This window comes from Thermobia domestica, chromosome 11 (genome assembly GCF_964235325.1).
Source record: "Thermobia domestica chromosome 11, izTheDome1.hap1.1, whole genome shotgun sequence".
NCBI lineage: Eukaryota > Metazoa > Arthropoda > Insecta > Zygentoma > Lepismatidae > Thermobia > Thermobia domestica.
Window position 1 is genome coordinate 231365576 of NC_137464.1, and position 14074 is coordinate 231379649.

Sequence of the window (14074 nt, forward strand, 5' to 3'; positions counted from 1 at the left end):
GATTGAATATCTCCATCGGAAATTGAACCTGGGACGTCTCTCACCGAAACTCGGAGGCGAGAGTGTTACCGATTTCACTTTTAGCTAGAGAGGCCAGTCCTTTCTTTTAAAATGGAATTAATCCATCCTTCTTATTTCTTATTGATTTTACCTCTAAGCAATAAGGGTAGTTCTCACGTCTCAAAGAAATCTAATGTTATGTCTTACTTTAAAAAAAAAAATCGGAGAACTTTTACGAATTTAAACGTAGAAAATTTAAGATGGCCGTAGATTCATCCTATTCTTGACTGATTTCAAGCCTAAGAAATGGGATAATTATAACCATGCTTACAAGTTGAGACGAAACGAGAACTGTGGTTTTCTCATCTCGTCTGGTCTCGTATTCTTTTTTCTCGAAATTTCGTTTTGTCTACATTCTCGAAGACTGCTTTCTCCTCTCAACCCGCTAGGGCAAACTTCGTATACAACGTGAGGAGCAGTACAACTGCAGTGTGCAGTGAGCAAAGCAGAGAGTAATAGTGTATAATTGGCAACATTTCTGATTTCCAAGCAGGTCAGACTGGTGGTGCTCACTCCCTCTCTTGAGCCGAACATATATATCTCCCTGTACTTTTTCTTCCCTACATCTTGTATCACTTAGTCCCTATATTTCAATCATGACTTCTCTCAAGATATGTTTCCTTCTTTCATTCCCTCCATAGATACTGGCGTGATTCCATGTTTCATAAAGTGTCCAATCATCATATTTCTTCTTTTCGAAATAATACTTCTTTTTTCCCCCCCAACTATATCCAATACTCTTTCATTTCAATACCTTATCATACTTGTTCCCAACCGGGGTGTCGCGAAACACTGATGGGCAACTCAGTTCCTAAGGTACGTCAAGAAATTTTGACTTTAAAAATAATTTTTATGCCATTCAGAACGTATCAATACAATGATGAGAGAAATAATTTTATTCTGTAAACTTTGAAGGAAAATACATCAAATAAAGTAGGGAATATAAAATACACTATTTAAATCGAGCACGCGTATCAAACTTTAAAAGTCACGCCTGTAAATCATAAGATTGCGTGTTGACAAACTTTGTGGAACACACCAAGCGCAACTTCACATTGGTTCTAGTGATTAGTTCTTTCTAAACATTAATACTGTTTTTTTTTTTAAATTAAATTTTTGGTATAGATAGGTCGGTATTCCAGACACTTATCTATGTATTTCTCTAACGCTACACGTGTGGCTCTGCGACACGATAACGATAACATGTAATGCTCTCGTTTTCGGTACGAGTGGTCCCAGGTTCGATTTCCGATGGAGACATTCGGTCGAAAACGTGGAAGAAACAGCCTGAGTGAAATCTTGGTTGAGTTTTCGAAAGGAAGACCAAAGTTGTGTGTGTTTAAATATTTTCTTTTAACTTTTAAAGAAAAGTTTTTATTTTCTGGTATTTAGTGTTTTTGAAGTTGATTATTTCCACGTGGATCTCTATCGAATGAAAAAGACAGTTACCAACTGTAAAAACACTTGTCCCTATTTGGTAAGCAACCCCAAACACTCCAGAAACGTACAGAGCTGCGTAACCTACAGCAAATGAAACAAATTTACTCTTTTGTCTTTCAAGCAAACTATTATACCAATAACAATAATTAGTTAGTTAATTAGCATATTTTCTTAAATATTTTATACGTAAGAACCTTTCTTCCGAATAGCTTATACAATTAGCGTAAACAGCAATATGGCAAATATTTCTCGATATAATCGCGAATATACAACATAGAATACATACATACAGTTCAAATTGATAACCTCCTTTTCTTTTCTTTAAAGTCTGTTAAAAACAAATTTACGTTACTATTGACGTACAATGACATGTATAGTTTTTCATTATCTCTTATATCCAGTGCAAAACTTACCTATGTAAAGCATAAGAAATATTAAAAGCAAAATTTGCAAGAAAGACCAAGACCAAGGTTGGTGTGGAAAACCAAGACCGAGACCAAAAGACCACCTGGGTTTTCATCTTGGTCTTTCATTTGCTCATCACTGTATAGAAGCATTAGAATTTGGTACGGTTTCTCCACTTAGCTAGCACGAGTAAATTTTTATTTTTTACCTATGTAATTTCCTTGAAGAGCAGCTATTGTTTTGTAATTGAATCGCTGATTTGAGAAACGTCATAAGTCAGCCATATGCCGAAAATGAGTATATATGCTGCTTTGGTTCTTGAAGGGTAGCTACACCACCGTTGGGTTGTGATCCTGCAATAAGGAGCTGCAACAAGTGTCCCTGAGTTGAGAAGTGTCACAAATCATTGACTTACGGCATTTTTGGCATTACTGACTTATGACGTTTCTCAAATCAGCGATTCAATTGTAATTACTGCGGATACAAATACCTATGTAATTCACTATACACTAAGAATAAATGGAATTTCATGCATTTGCATGATGATTGATAGATTGATCTCCTTTCAGTACCGAGGGTATATAAAACATAAACATAGAGTTCCAAATCATATTGCCTCCCACCAGGGACAGCTTTAGAAGTTTAATTTTGGGTGACCCACTCCCTCGTTAATGAATACATATACACATTTGATTGATTAATGACAGTAAGAAAATTACTTTTACAGTAGTGATTGATGCTATTTCTTAAATAATTATTTACCATTAATATAAATAGTGAAAAATATATGTACTATTTATTGTATCTTTTAGCGTCTATATATTTTTCAGAATTTTTGGGTAGGCCAGTGCCTACCCAGCCTACCCGTTAAAACTGCTACTGCCTCCCACCGGACTACAACCTGGGTCTCCTGCGCTCAAAGCCATATACCCATGAGGAAGCTATATTGAAAACGAATTTAAACAGTCATTGTTTATATATATATTCGAAGGAAGTACATTCACGGAGACTCGAACTTAGAACCATGCCGATGAAAAGCATGTAGGCCTACATTAGTTAATTGACCACAATCTGTGGGCCTATATACACGTGAGTAACTACCGGCTGTTAGGAAGGCCTAATCCCTGCGAAATTAGAATACCGCTAATTTTACAGTAATTATGTGATACCTTCAAATAGAAAAAAGATAATCGAAATGTGTAACAAAAGCGCTCTAGACAATATTATTTTGCATGAGGTACCGTTATCACGAGTTACCTAGTAGCTTTCCGTTTGCAGCCATTTAGAAATGCGAAAATAAATGCCAATTTTCTAAATGGCTGGGAATCAAAAGCAGATAAGTGACTCGTAAGATATCATATAACTACTATAAAATTAGCGGTGTTTTAATTTCGCCGTGATGAGGCCTCTTAGCCATTTTTTAAATGGTCTTAGCCTAATGAGGGTTAATAATATAAGACACTTGTACTGAAGAGTGTCAAAAACAAACAAACAAACAAAGATCCTCTCATTTGACAAATTCCAATACAGTTCCTCTTACTCATTCGCCTCTCTCTTTGGTTCGTTGCGCTTGCCGCAGGTAAATGACAGAGAGGTGGAGATGTTTTCTCTCCAGTTGCATTCAGAACTAAAGACGAAGAGCATTTCAAGGTTATTAACGAGCACCAGTTAAGAACTGACACCTTTCCTTTGTCATTCGGCACTAAAATGAAAGCCAGTTTGATTATATTGTTTGCTGTATTGGGTAAGTAAAATTTTTCACTTATGCTATATAGTCAACATTCAAAAGGTCTATACTTATCCAGTTTCCCAAGCAGCATTTGATTTGTAAAAGACAGTGCGGTTGGATTTTGTTCACCTTCTGATAACTTCTATCTAAAATTTAGGCATGCGAAAATTTACTGTAGCCTAGTTTCTTTTACTCTTTTTAAGGATTGTAGGCCTCTACTCCTTGTCTGGATATTTTATAAATCGAACACTATGCTTATTTTATGAAAGTTTTATTTTGAATTTCAAAATTTTGTCAGCATTTTGAAGCTCAGAATGTTCACGTTGAGAGTACTATTTCTTACTAAGTACGTAGTACTTGTAACAAGTAACCACACTACTTCTGGTTTCTTTCATTCATTGGTTTGAATTAGTGTTCCTTCCAGGCATACTTCCGAACGGTAATGTCAATCAGAAATAGCTGACTGCTCAGCTCCTGGAATTCCTGAAGGTAATTTAAATCGCGAATATATGTCGCTCTTGGAGGAAGCATGTCCACTAGCAAATAACGTCGGAGCGTTCCAGTGCAGCCCCCTCTCACTTTGACATCATTCCCCTCCCTGGGCAAAATTTTCTGCAAGAAACTTGATTCTGATTCCATTTCAATCCTTTCTTACTTGATTTTTAAAGTGTTGGCTACCATGGCTAAGTGTGAGTCTCATAGTCAGTGATTACACTAGACGTTCCCTGTAACATTGTCTTCCCCCAGGCCAGGACATATTGTATTGTAAAGTAGAATAAATAATATTTGGTAATGAAAAATAAAAAGCTGCTCCCAAAAATATCTCTGTCCCTCTGGTTGCCTTCACCCTCCAAGTAATAAAAGCTGGCAAAGTATCACAGTCTATGGAACTATTCAATCAATATTCGAGGATTACGAGTGATATCTTTAGTAAAAATTATCTGTTCCAAATATTCTTAACCCTTCCACTGGCGTACCAATAACAGCGGTTAGCATAACACATACTAATAAGTCAATATGCAGAATCCCCCCCCCCCCTCTGTGGATAGTATTTTAGTATATACATTTTTCTTTTATAAAATAAGTATATTTTATACTCTTGATAAAACTTTATGGTGGGGAACGCCACATTGAATTTGGGACTAGTTAGCAATGCTCAGAGGCGTAGCCACGAGGGTGGGGGTGGGGGGCACTGGATCCGGACCTCCCAAAAATTTCGAAACCTGACTAACATTTGTATACTTTCGTAACGAACTATACTTGTTTAACAGAGAAATGATTGATGTACGCTAAATATTTTATTTCACGCCTCATCATGCACTCTTTCTTTTCTTATAGAAATTATTGTTCTATCATTTTTTCTAAAAATATAGGTGACAGTAATTAAGAATTACTTATCTTTTCGGGTACAGTATAAGACAGGTTCGTTATTACGCAGACGTATTGGACCTTCCTCAAATACTTTGGACCCCTCCCAGTTAACATGTTGTTCCTATATCTGATGGGTTTCAAGGTTAATTTCCGGAACGTTGTTAAACATTGTTTCGCCTCATATGGAAGTATATTGTGTTTATCGTGCATTGCGTAACAACCAAGACGGGTGATTTGGAATGTAATTTTCTTTCTTTTACGCACATGCGTGTGTGTGTGTGTTGATATATGAATAGGGATGCCAACTCTGTAAAATAAAAAACCGACACTTCCTCAAAATTCTCTATGATATAGGTCTCAGCGTGAAGTATCTCTGTTTGGACCTATCCATGGAAAGGAAATGTACTATCATGAACAAAAGTGCATTAACACATATATTCTGTATGTCCTTAGAATATTCACTAATAAGCTTAATAGATACATTGTGCTATAAATGAGAAACTGAAATTGATCAATTGGCATTATTCAATTTATTGTATTTACCAGTAACTACCATTTCTTAAAATTATCGAAACAAATGAACAAAAGTATAATAATCTTTACGTGACCATTTTGGATTTGGAAAATGAAATTCACTCTTTAAACATATAGTCTCTACTTCAACTATAGGAAATTGTTTGAAGAAGTCCTTTTCCATTCTTAATAAATGTATAAGATTCCTTGAAAGTAAATTTCAAATTTTCCCTGATACAGTCCCTGACATCTCTCTAAAATTTTCTAAACAGGTGAACAAAATACATTAATTTTTGATAGATGGTTAAAGGTAACAGTTTTGAGTTTACAGAATGACAGCTACTTTTCAATATCTATACTTCGAACTAGATACAAATTTGAAAAAAAAAAAAAAACGGTTATAAAGGGGCTGGTGAGAAGTTTGTACCAATCACCGGCTTTAATCAAAATAACAGCAATTTTTCCGGCCAGGCCAATGAAAAGCCGGCTAGTTGACAGCCCTATGTATGAATATGTAACATTCCCAATTCATATACCAGTATCTCTTTTGTATCAGCTGTTTTGGTTATTAGTTATTAGATTTAATTTTATTGTGCGTGCTTTAATTCTGTATATAACCTACAAATTCTGAATGAATTGCATACCATGACTTCTGTAAATAATTTAGAAAAAAAAATTGCCCAGCTTTCAACCGAGAAAACACTTATAATTAAGGCTTAGACAAAACAAGCAAAGTGCAATTCGGGAGAGTTTTCAAAAAAAAAAAAAAAATAAAATAAAATAAAATAAAATAAAATAAAAAATAAATAAAAAATAAAATAAAAAAATAAAAAATACATTTACAGGATATCTTATGGCAGTAATGTTGTATGCACTAGATGTATTTCCACAATTTATTTTGATTTTTCCTAGGTAAATTGTGAATAAAGCATGATTAATGTACATTTCTTTATAACATTAATCTTTGCTACGAACTCTCTTCAGTCTACACTGAAGAGGAATTCGGATCACTGTCAGGGACTGAGTTTGCTAGAATGAATTGTTCACAATAATCTAAAAAAATTTTTAGTGAATCTACAAAGTTTCTGAAATTAATATTAACCGTACTTATGGCGTCAGTAAAAGTTTTTTTTTTTTTTTTTTTTTTTTTACATAAAAAAGAATTGACACTCAAGAAATTGAATGTCCCAAGAAAGGTTATCACCATTGGTTATGCTTTCCATCGAAAAAGACCTGACAATAAGAATACTAGAGTTCAACCAGCATGTATTAGGCAGAGTTGTTCCAATCAAAGAGAGAAGAATGAATTTACTAATTAAATAAGGTGATTAATCGGATTAAATGTTCTGCATTTTTTATTTTTTGAAAACAGAATTTTATTTAATTTAACATGTCACATAGCATTTGCATCTAAAGTTATGTTGATTAGTCAATGAGTCCATTTTATATCTTCTGTCTCCGATCGTTCGTACTGCAACACCCGAAACCACAATCCACCGGCCGCCACTGAGTCTGAGTGACTAAATCCGTAACGGTCTTGGCAAAATTAGCAGATTATAATGCAACTCAAATGATGTAATTAGTAATTATAATTGGAATGCCGACAATCGCAAGGTAAAACGCAAATTTTATATTGCGTTGACATAAACCGATGTGATCGCCGATCGACCAAGAAAACGAAGGGATTTTTTTTTTCAAATAAAAAAAAAAAATAATAAATTAAAGATTGTTGAATGTTCATCTAATCCTATAAACCTAACCGAAGGTTGAGATCCCCTTTTCTAATACATACATTTTCAGGGTTTCCACCAGATAGAGTTTTCTTCTTTTTTTCTTTTTAATTTAACGCTTAACGCTTATGCTCCGATGCTAAGGAAGACTTTGATAATGAGATGGATGAAGCTAGAATTAATAAAGTGAAGGGAAAGGGAAAACAGACAGGCGCAGAACAGCAGATATGATGCACAATTTCCGCGTATACTTCCATCAATTCGTCAGGGAATTTTTGTATACATTTACGACACAAGTACAGAAGTATTGTTGGATTGGTAACTTGTACATTCAAGTCTAATAGTTACTATTAGGAGACTCAAAGCGTTGAAACAATAAATGACCCGTTTGAGTATTTTTTTTTCTTTGTTCAGAATGCTCACGAAAAAGGGATCACGGGTTGATTACTTTTATTGAAATGTAATCCTTATTGTGAAACGTGAAGTTTGTGGCGCTGCAACACGAAGGAATGACCTTGTACATGATGCGGGGAGTTACCGTCGAACAGTGAGCGATCAAGGAAGTAGATGAATAAGGAAAAGCATTACGAAAAGTTTAAGGAAAGCTTTGTCTCTGTTATTTGCCGTCTGGTTTCTCTGCTTGTTGGAGTTTCTCTCTTAACTAATACGACGACATGCGAAAAAAAAAAAAAAAAGTTATATGGGTGGAATATAGGACATGGCTCAATCCTATAGGAAAATCAGCAAATAGTTTGACATATTATTATAATATAGTCCAGTAACGTATCTAGGCTTAGTAACCTGAAGTATATGGGTGGTTATTTGGGTCCCTGTCATTATATAAGACTTACTAGAGAATACTTCTTTTGTTCACTTCTTTTGTTTAATGTCCCACGATTATGCACCTAAGCTAAGGGAAAAGTGATGACTATTAGAACGAAATGATGGAGTGAGGAAAATGGGAGGACACTGAAGGAAACATGAATACAGTCTTGGTTCAACATAAAGGACACTTTCTGAAGGCTGGAAACGAACCAGAGACCCCACAAAATAATCTGATTGTAATAGAAATTTGCCATATCGGTATTTCTACATTACATGTTTATAATATGATTTTCGGCTTTCGAGTGTTCTACTAACCACATAAACGTGTATTTACCATTAGCGTATGCGCCTTCGACGTGAGAGACCCGGGTTCGATTCTCTGCGGGAGCTAATGTAGTTCGGATTCCACGTAGACTGAGAAAGTGCTCAATATGTTAAATGATTTGATTTGATTTTGAGTTTAGCGTCCTTTTCAGCTACCTACCGTTTAACTTGAGATGCATAACAAATGAACTGTCGCCGAGAATTGAACGCGAGTCTTCCACGTCAAAGCTGCGCACACTAACCGCTTAGTCAGAAGGAGTTCCTGTGTTTATTCTATGAAGACCTCTATGATTACTTTTTTTTTCAAGTAGGCTTTCTAGTGGACAAACATCGTGTGCGTGGTTTTATAGAGATTCTCCCGTTTTCTTTCACTGTCCTCGTCCCACCATATCATCCATCTCATTATTACAATCTCTATTAGCCCCAGAGTATAATCATAACACGTTAAACTCCAATTAAACCATTTTTTTTTATTAATAGATAAAACATGAAATCAACATTCTGTGAAATGACTGAACTATTTGAAATGAATTTTATCAGTCTTAAAGAAAAGCGTTCAGGTCGACCTGTATGTATATATGTGTAGGCTTGTAGGACTGTATGCGATTATATCGAGAACTGTTGGTCATATCTTGATACAATACTCAGTACTGGAACAAGCTATTGCCAAGGAAGGATTTTACGTATGAAATATTTAAAAAAGAAAATAATTTTCACAAAAGAAATCAAGAATCCTCAGCACGCCTGAGAAAAAAAATATCCTACAATATAATGCAACCAGAATATCAACACAGTACTCTGGGTTGCATATAATCAAGTGGTTGACAACATTTTTGTAGACAGCTTTGTCCAAATGGTTCAACACTGAGGTGATTGGCGATGCCATGATTGTTTACATGTCAGCCTTGGTTAACTTTTGCCAAAACATTATCCATCTTTTCTGTGATTGGTCGTCCGCTGCGATGAGTATCTTGAAGATCAAAATTTCCAGAAAGAAAGCGAAAGAATCACTTTCTGGCTGTTGCTTTCGATAACGTATCTTGTACCAAATTTCACAAAATTAATTCCCCACGTTAAGCGGGTTTGCATATCCATGCTCCTAACTATGAAAACATTTACGCTCACTCCAACCTCAATCATTTCACGAATTCAACCTGTTTTATGTATGTTATTAGGACATAATATCGATTGCGATTTATTCTAAAAACACTTTTATACATTGCAAGAGCTGTAACGTCCAAATATTTACTGAGAACTCATAGTCGTATCGGAATAAAGAAAAGCGAGTATGGAACAGTAAACTGCTTTCACAAAAGGCAAAAGAAGATATGCAAAGGCATACGAAACGGTCGAATGGTTTGGGTCGATACACTATCAATCACATGTTTGTGTGTTCAAACTCGATAGCAAGTTGTTTCTTTTTTAAGTGTCTTCCTTTTTCATCCGGAGGCTGAAAATATTTCTTTGAGTAACTCATTGAAAACTTCTTTTGTTTCAAATTCGATTAAAACGGAACATTATATCAATTGCAAATCTTAAATCCATAGCTAAAAAAGAAAATGAAGTATACTCACTACTCCATTATTCTCTGATTTGTAACGAAAAACTATTTATAAGCAGTGGTGACTTCAGAAAATTTCCTCGTGGGGAATTTCAATATGCGGGTGGAGGGCAAAGATTGGTAGTCCACATTGAGCACGATCGAATATATGGTCCTGAAGGCGGAAATTTCTTAGCTCAAGAGGGTCTCAAATTCTCCCTGAGATCACGTCCAGAAAGCATCATTGCTTAAAAGCTTTTTGTAACAAATATAACATTACACTTGTTTCTCGTTCTACATTTAGAATTGGTAAAATCATAACTTATAGAGGATTATAATAAAAGCATAAAAATTACAATACCAATCATGTATAAATTTTCCTGTAAGTTACCAACTTTGGGTCAGATTAAAACTCAAATATTTGTTTTCGGATTGTACTTAGAAGTAAGTCCTCTCTACATAATCCTGATTGGAAAGCCATGTATAACTCTAATTAATTAATCAATATTTATACAAACATTTTTTTATTTTACTATTTTTACTATTCAATATTATATACACTTTATTTCCAAAATTAAAATCTCGAAAATGTATATTGTACGAGTGCAGGTTCGCAAATAAATGATTATTTATCATATATATATGTCTCTATTCGAAATTCTATTTAATCGAATCCGAAAAGAACACAGACAGAAACATCGAGAACAGGTGAAAAAAAAAAGAGAGAGAAAAAAATGCTGAAACCGGCGGTGACTCGAACTTAGTTCGAATGGTGCTTTATAAGCCGAACGCCTTAGACCACTCAGCCATGGTAGCAAGTAGTCAGTGTAGCAAAAGCTTCGAGTAGTAGTTCTTATTACAGAATAACATTTTCTATTGCCTAAAATTTAAACCTAATTTATTTTGATATAATATATCTATTTGTTTCATGAACACGTTTTCGTTATTTTGATGAATGATGTATGTTGTTGATATAGATTCTATTATACGTTCTTTTGTAAATATTATAGAAAGTATCAGGGTTATTTATGATCTTTCATGGAAATTGACTGGCGCATGCGCAGTACGCAGACAGTTCAATTGGAAGGCGAGGAAGGAAACGCTAACATACTGTTAGAATGTTTCATCGCTGTGAAGTATAAAGAACAGCTAAAATGTATTTTACGCTTGTCATTGCGTAAAGAATCACCAGGTTAATGTTTGTCCATGTTCTCACTGATCAACTGGACTCATGAAAAATAATTAATATTGTCATTGTTGCACAATATGAAGAATAAAGAACGTAAATTACACCACATTGTTCTCGAATTCGAACCTAGCTAAGGAAGGGACAATAAACAAAATGTGATTTATTCATTCGAATTGAGATAATTCAATGAAACTAGAAATTACACAATCAAAAGGAAAAATATAGTTAAAAAACAATAATACTTTTATCCGAGATGTGAAATAAAGTTATTAATTAACTGAAACGAAAGTAATATTGGGCATGATATAGAGTAAGAAAAATAAAGTAAATGTATTCTTAGAAACGTTCAAAGTAAATTCACAAATACTTTTTGAAGGTATACTACTCTTCCTTAACGTTTTAACGAACTACTAAGTAAACAAGCAAAGGAAAAGAATGAAGAACGAAAGTATTGCTCTTGAAAAAATATAATAAATAAATGAAACTTAAATAAATGTTTACACAAAAAATAACACACTAGTACTTCGTGTAATCACCTCCAGAGTCAATAACTTCTTGAAGTCTGGAGGGGATACTAGATACAAGTCTCGAGCAATACGACGGTGTGTCACAAAAATGTTGCCACAGTTCCATAACATGATTTTGAAGAAATGTTTGATCTCTGTTTTCACGTCTCTCTTCCCATTCTTGCACCATGTAGGCCCACAGATGTTCAATTGGGTTCAAATCTGGGGATAGAGGAGGCCACTCAATACAAATTAACTCTGCATGTTCACTTAGCCACTCTTGTGTTTGCCGGGAAGTGTGAACAGCACTGTTGTCATGCATAAATATATATTCTTCCTGTTCGGGGAAGTTTCTTTCTAAGGACGGTAACAACGTATTTTCGAGGATATTAATGTAAACACTGCTGTTCATTCTCTCAGGCACCGCAGCCAAATCTCCAGGACCAGCAGCCGTCATGTATCCCCAAAAGTGTGCTGATATCGGTCCTGAACAAGAAGTTCTGATAATATTTTGTTCAGCATACCTGGTTCCGCGCGGTCTATACAATATAACTCTGCTTTGTTGGTTAGACTTGAAAACCTTCTCGTCGGTCGTGATGACTAAGTCCCAATATGAATGAGGTTGGGTTATGTTATTCTGTGCCCATTCCATTCGTCTGGCCTTGTGAGTTTCGGTCAGGAGAGTCTTCCTAGCGGGTCCTGAACAGTGTAGACCAGCCCCCAATAATCTTCTTCTTATTGTTTCGTGAGAACAATTATATTCTCTGGCTTTGTCCAAGAGGATTGACGTGTGGAATAGAGGTCTGTTGATTACTTCTGTAACTAAAGCTTGATCTTGAGCTGCAGTTGTCACTTTTGGCCTTCCACTTCTTGACCGAGACCTGAACCATTCACCACCTTCTTCATGTTGCTGAACCCAATTCTTGACCGTTTTCTTGTCACATAACAGATCTCTAGCAATCTGAGGCACAGTTTGTCCCATTTTTGCTCGGCCTATGATTTCTCCTCTCAGAGCAACATACAGTTCTCCACAACCTTTAGAGCGAGGCATTTTCAGAACCTGTTAGAAATTTGCGTTCTGGCGTGTATGAAAAATGTCGGTAAAGTGCATCTTTCTGTTTCTATTGCGCATGCACCAGTCAATTTTCATGAAAGATCATAAATAATCCTGACAATTGCTGTAATATTTATGAACGAATACGTAATAGAACCTATATTAACAACATCATTCGTCAAAGTAAAGAATACCGTAAACATAAAACAATTTCAACAGACTATTACATCAAGCCAAAATAGACTTAAACTTCAGAGAATATAAAATAAATTTCATACTGTAACAAAAGATTGAACATGAAACACACTTACTATGATCTCAACTTGTCGCATTAGCCAAGTGGACTAAGGCATTCGGCTAGAGATTCTGAGGCACCATTCAAGAGTAGTTCGAATCCCACCACGGTACAATTTGGTTTTACCTCTTCTTGACGTTTCTGTTTGTGATCCTGCCGGATTCTATACGTAATACGCTAAAATATCCGTAATATTTGAAATTCTTAACCTCGCATTTTTACATTTTTCAAGCTCAGTTAAGAAGAAAGAGGGAAAATGAAAGTACAGTACAAAGATTTACAATAATTACTTAGCATTTACTGTCATTGTAATTGTGGATATTTTATTTATGAAAATGTATAATGAACTAAAAATATATTTAGTAGGTCACATGTCTCCATTTTTCGATTGCAAATTGAAAGTTACAGTATAGGCGGTGACATATGAAAGATCCAGGGGGTTGAGGGGGTTGTAACACCTCCCATTGAAACTTTTATATTCTATTGAAATAAAAAGTGTTTCAGTTTATAATCTTGGAAAAGCAACGATCACTGTGTGGAGGACAGTTTATTTATACTACGATTTGTCACTTCCAAATGTGTAGAAGATATGACTGGATATTGTGCATAATCATTCAAGAAATATAACACAACGAAGGGACTTCGTAAACCCTTCACGCCACCCCAGGAGGAGGAAGTGCTTCCCGCCGTTCCTTGGTTGGGAACTACTGCTTGCGAGGGAAACATTCTAACAGTGTGTTAGAGTTTCCTTCCTCGCCTTCCAATTGTACTGTCTGTGTACTGAGCATGCGCCAGTCAATTTCCATGAAAGATCATAAATAACCCTGATACTTTCTATAATATTTACGAAAGAACGTGTAATAGAATCTATATCAACAACATACATCATTCATCAAAATAACGAAAACGTGTTCATGAAACAAATTAATAGATATATTATATCAAAGTAAATTAGGTTTAAATTTTAGGCAATAGAAAATGTTATTCTGTAATAAGAACTACTACTCGAAGCCTTTGCTACAATGACTAGTTGTTACCATGGCTGAGTGGTCTAAGGCGTTCGGCTTATAAAGCACCATTCGAACTAAGTTCG